The sequence below is a fragment of the Triticum dicoccoides genome, chromosome 5A (assembly GCF_002162155.2).
Source record: "Triticum dicoccoides isolate Atlit2015 ecotype Zavitan chromosome 5A, WEW_v2.0, whole genome shotgun sequence".
NCBI classification, from domain to species: Eukaryota; Viridiplantae; Streptophyta; class Magnoliopsida; order Poales; family Poaceae; genus Triticum; species Triticum dicoccoides.
In genome coordinates this window covers 397,729,338-397,735,248 of record NC_041388.1, presented here as the reverse complement: position 1 = coordinate 397,735,248, position 5,911 = coordinate 397,729,338, and the positions used below count along the sequence as shown (strand labels likewise).

The window sequence follows — 5,911 nt, the reverse complement described above, 5'->3', positions numbered from 1 at the left end:
CGTCGGCGTCCTTATCCCCACGCCTCGTCGCCGGCGAGGTGGGTTCGGCTGGGACGCGCCCTGTTCCGACCCGCGTCGGGGGAACAGGGGAAGGGGACGCTGTGCGGGGGCTGGGCCGGCTGGGCCGGCCAGGCTGATTGCGGGCCAGGGGGTTGGGTGGTGGCCGTGCGGGTGGGTTGGGCTGCCTGGTCCAGGGGGCTCCCCCCTCCCTTTTTTTTTCTTCTGTAATCTCTTTCTTTTATTTATTTCCCTTTCTGTTTTATTTAATTTTAGGGCATTTAGGCATTTTATAAAATGGTGTTTTCTTCACCATAATTACCAGTGCAATATTTGGCAACCCCCGAACATTTTCGCTTTGCCTTTTGAAAATTTAGGGCGTTTGTCACTAATTCATATTTTGAATTGCAATGATTTTGAACTACCACCTGATTAGCAACAGTAACACGGACGACATGGCATCATTAGAAGAGTTTTACTGTAGCCTAATTATCCGGGCGTTACACTGATGCCGGCTTGAATGCAGCGCAACGGCCGGAGTAGGCTTCTCGATCGCCGCGTGCGCATTTGAAGCGGCGCCACAACTTTGCTTGGGAGGGTTTTTCGGGATGAATGGTTTTCGGATGGGACCGGGTCGTCGGACACGTGCGTGGAAGTGGTCCGGACGCCCGCGAAACCCCCTAGTTTGTTTTCGGTTTGCGGAAAAACAGAAGCCCAGACCAGTCCGCAGACCGACGAAGCACAGTGTTGGATGGTAAAATCAAGTAGGGATGCGGGCGGTTTGGGGTTGGCTGCTTTGGAGATGTCCCAAAAAAAGGAGAGTATGGTGAAGATGCTGGCAAGACTCTTGGAACCATTCTCTGTCTATGAATGGTCCATAACTATTTGTATTATGAAATTCTAACAGCTATATTGTCCTTTCAACTCCCTCCCCATTTATCCCGGTAGACGCCACTGAACCGCAGGGTCCGCACATGCGCATGCGCTAGTCGCTTTAGCCAGCAGCTGGTCCTCGATCCGATCGGATCCGACCCTCAGTCGGCATCAAAGACTCGCAGAACCATACAATCCTCACCCGCCAAATTTTATAGCCTGAAATTCAGAATCCTCCTCCCTAAAACGATGGAGGATGCAGCAGCTAGCAGGCCAGGCACATGGATCGCTACCAGCTAGCCCCGTACACATACACAACGCACAGTACGTCCGGGGCGATGGTCAGAATGTATGGCTCTCGTCCATGTCGACAGCCCAGCGCTCGATGATGCTACTGAAACAAGCCGTTCACATGATGGGCACTGCGTCGCTTTTGTGTGCCATGGCCGAATGTGGTTCGAGCTAGACTGCATCTTCAGGCCATCATGGCGCGGCATCTACACATGCATGCATAGTTGCATACGCTATATACGAGCAGTGTTGTACAGTGGGACTGGGTGCACAGCACACTATAGCTAGCTACTAGTACTACTGACGAGGAGAGTCATGTAGACATACGTAGGGCTGTAGCTGCACTACGCGTTTGTCCTCGCTCTGCAGCTTCACTTTCCAAAAGCATATTTTCACGCGCTCCTCCTCCTCCTCCTATCTCCATGCCCATGGTCTACCTACGTTTTACGACGCGCCTGCTATCGAGTCAAAGTTTTACTCGCCAATAACTGGGGCTGATTTTTTTTCCCAACCGAGCAAACCCGGGAGTCCCTACACCCTCATGAACATTAATTTTAAAAAAAATAGAAAAAACTGAAATTCGTGACATCAAATATGCTCAAACTTTGTAGGTGCTTGCAAGATTTCATGCAGAAAAAACATTCGAGGAGCTCTACACAAAAAAGAGATATTCATTGCTCATAGTTTTGAGCACTGAATTTTGTTTCTTATTTGTAGAGCCCATCGGATGATAGTTCTTGATGAAAATATATGTAGGCACCTAAAACTTTTGAGAATAATTGATGTCACAGAATTTCAGATTTTTTTTCTATTTCTTGAATTTACTATTCTTGAGGGTGTATGGACACTCGGGAGGTACCACACCTTTCTCTCCCATTAATCAGTTTGTTACAAGCAGCAAGAGGGGGCAGGGAAAGATAGATGCGAGTTGGAGTATTAATTAGAAGGAAACCCGCTGCGAGCGTTCGATATCAAAACTGATTAGCATGATAGATAGATGCTGGTCGTTACTTTATACATAAAGGGGGGTGCGAAAGAACTTTTTTGGTATATCGAAACTAGCTCGTATGCATGATATGGCGCGGCGGAAGGATTATTTTATTCGGAATTATCTTGTAAGGTATTAGTAATCTTCTGAGCGAACTAGTAGATGCTACTCCCTCCGTTCGGAATTACTTGTCGCAGAAATGGATGTATCTTCCGAACGGAGGGAGTACATTGCAACAAGTACATATGCAGGTGGTATTAATTGAGCAATGATACCGTATCTATTTCCATGTCGGTTTGATGAGTTAGCTTGATTGGAGGTACCACCAGTTTGCCTTAGGCAATTAAGTTTTGTCATGAATTAGCTACTGCAGAAGACTAATAATAATACTACGATGCAACAGATCAATGTCAACGCATGTGCCCGTCTGTGTCATGCATGAACTGTCATCGCTTGTTCCAAGCAATATACTGTATACATCACATGTATATCAATTAATTTGATCAGTGACATGAACATTGAACGCTAGCTCTGCAAGTGGAAGCAAAACATTGCAAAGGTGCCATTGTAAAAGATAGTACTACTCCAAGTAATATTTATGCTACACAATGTAAACAAGATAATCTACACTATATGCTAAAACTTATAGAATAGTTCGACTCACTCCATATACTGAGGGTATATATGGTGAGCTAGATGCACTATAATGTTGGAGTGGATATATAATTAAGCTAAACCATTCCGGTCTACAAAATGCATTATCGGTTGTACCATTAATTTGATCACATATTTTTGCATGATTATATATTCGGAAATGCTAAGTACCTGACATCATATATGAGCACATGTCAGATTGAATGTTTACGATGGCAACTCTAGTGACCCAAGGATGGCATGTTAATTGACATACACGGCAATTTTCCGTGAAAAAATAAACCGAAGCATGAAGTTGCCATGCTTGCCAACTAAAGTTGTCATCCTCGCGTCACTAAACTTTCCGTCGAAAATGTTGAATCTGCCATGTCTCGTAATTGAGGCGTTATCAGATTCCTATGTATTTTAAAATTAGAACTTAAAATATAATGGTAAAAACAATTTGGTGACCAATCTACTCTCCTAACTGTCACGAGAAGCGCTTCAACCTGCATACAAAAGTTAATGCACAAGGCCACCAGCATGGGTACGACTACGTAGTTCTGCGATTTGCAGACGGATGGAACAAAACTCCCAGAGAGAACAGGCAGCGAATGGGATCAACCGATCGCACGCCGTTCAGATGCAACCAGAGGAGCAGTACTGTGCATGGCATCTCTCTCACAGCAGCCACGTGAGCCAAGTAATGAGCCTGGCCAGCCATTCCCCATTCCTTTGTCATACATGAGTGTCGAGCCAGTCCTGCTTAAATGCTTGGTCAGTTCCTGTCCCTAATAATCGATCCATACTCCACCCTAGCAGCTAGCTTCTTCCAGGATTAGTTGTAGTAATTTGCATGCATTATTGTGGAGTAGTTTTGCCAAAGAGCATTTTCACTGCCAGCATGAAAACGAACATGTGCTAGCTGTATAATATATAGGTGTGTCGTTTTCTTGTACTACTGATGTAAACATGCATGGCTAAGATTTGTTTGACGCCAATGCACAAATGCAAGTTGACTGGAAGCATGGGGTGCATCCGTGCATATGTGGAAGATGAAATGGGAGAAGAAATTCACACCACACGTCCACACACAGTTCATCTTTGCTGCTAGCTCTTCTACATCGTTTCTCACATGAACATGCTACCTAGCTAGCCTAGTACATTTATGCGCATGGATTGCAAGTTTAATGTATGCCTGGTCATGGCTTCATGCTGGACAACATATGAGAATGAAAGTCTACTGTATGAACAAATCTGCGCAGCTCCCAGAAACAAATACAGCCTGCGCTAATCAATGGATGAAAGACAAATCTGCACCTGTTATGATAAGATGAGCAGGAAGGAGGTTATGATAACATGAGCAGCTGGAGCAGGAGCTGACTAATGGTAGATGGCATACCACACATATGCTTACCTTAGAAGCAAACCACCGCCGCTGGAACTATCATATGCATGAGGCGTGCGAATTGTGCAGATGCTGGTTAAAGGGATTGAAGCCTGGTCCGAGGTCACCAAATCATACAATCCATATCATGCTCTCCATGTATATGATGTATGTGGAGACCTTGAACCAGACAACAACCCCCTTAACCTAACTTCAACCAGGACATGAAGTCCAAACAAACCCACCAGCAAAAGGCCGGTGAAGCTACTTCGCCATGGATGGACACAGTGGAAGCAAGAAGCTAGAAGAAGATGGGGTTAAGATATACTCCTAGGCGAAGGAGAAGAGCTGGGCAACTGGCTGCTGAAGGAGGAAGGGGCAGTGGCGAACTGGCCATGGATGATGGGCCACTGAATTGCCATTTATTGAGGGGCCTGCCATTGGACATACACGAGCTGTGCACTGATAGCCACTGAAAACAGACTTCATTGCTTGTGGTACAGGCGTACTGTGTGTGTGAGTGTGGTGTGAATTTCTCTCCAGGAAAATAGAGTGCTGGCTACTGCTACCCCTATGCTCGTATGACTCCGGTTTTTAGGTTTTACTTTTACCCACTCACTTTTTTGGTTTTGTTGACTAGATTTCCACGTTTTTAGTCATACTATGACTTTTGATTTGTTATTGGTAATAAGTCAAGGGGCAAGTCAAACTATTGAATCATTGAGCTAATATGGAACCTCACATACTCCTAGTAGAAGTCAACCAAAGCCTAGATAATCGGTCTGGTCTTAATATAAGAGAAGTCAACTTATAGTTAAAATTGGCCTTAAGTGGTGTTTGGTTCTCTAGTCCTAGGACTTTTTCTAGTCTCAACTAAAAAGTCTCTAGTTCCTAAAAAGTCTCTCCTTATTTGTTTTCAGAGACTAAAAAGTATCTGGTCCCTTTCTAGAGGTTATTGAGTGACCATGTTGCCCCTAGTATATAGAAAAATAACAATCAAACAACACCATGGGGTGGCGGGCCAATGGGTGCATGGAGGGGCATTGTTGAAAAAGTCCCAAAAAGACTCTTCTTGAGAGTCTTCTTCATTTAGTCCCAAATACCTAGTTTAGTCCCTAAAAAGTTCCTCCCGTTTGGTAAAAAAGTCTCTAAGAGGGACTTTTTCTAGTCCCTACACAAAAAAGTCCCTCGAAACAAACACCCCCTTAATACTATAAGAGAAGTCAACTTATAGTTACAATTTGGAAATAGTACTTCGTCTATTCCAAAATACAGTGTATATAGATTATTATTTTCAAAATCCAAACTTTGTAAAAATCGATAAAATTTATAGAATAGATATCTACATCTACAATATCATTAGATACATTGTGGAACATGTTTTTGCAATTAAATGCACTGTTAATTGTTGTATTTATCTGGTATTATTAGTGATGGTATTTATCTGTAAACCTGGTCATACGTAATGAAGCTCGACTTCTTACAATATTTATATGCACTATATTTTAGAACGGAGAGAATATAAGAGAAGTGAACTTATAGTTACCAAACCGGTTCTAGAGGCACATACAATTATAAACTTGTAATGACTGATTATTTGTTCTTCCATGTAGAATAATTACTGATGTTGTAGAGAGATGATGACAAAGAAGAACATTTTTTTTGCGGGTAACAAAGAAGAACAAATTGAAAATTGTGAAACCTCTGTATTATCTCCGACACCTTTCAACTCTAGCTATTGT

General features: G+C 43.3%; 1 long non-coding RNA gene across 1 annotated transcript; it reads right to left on the bottom strand.

Moving 5' to 3' along the window:
* Positions 1 to 3,149: 3,149 nt before the first annotated feature.
* LOC119301788 lies at positions 3,150 to 4,355 on the bottom strand. Its single transcript, XR_005147184.1, has 2 exons — positions 4,200 to 4,355; positions 3,150 to 4,102 (listed from the first exon to the last, which is right to left on the bottom strand). It is a non-coding gene; the product is annotated as an uncharacterized LOC119301788 (long non-coding RNA).
* Positions 4,356 to 5,911: the final 1,556 nt, after the last annotated feature.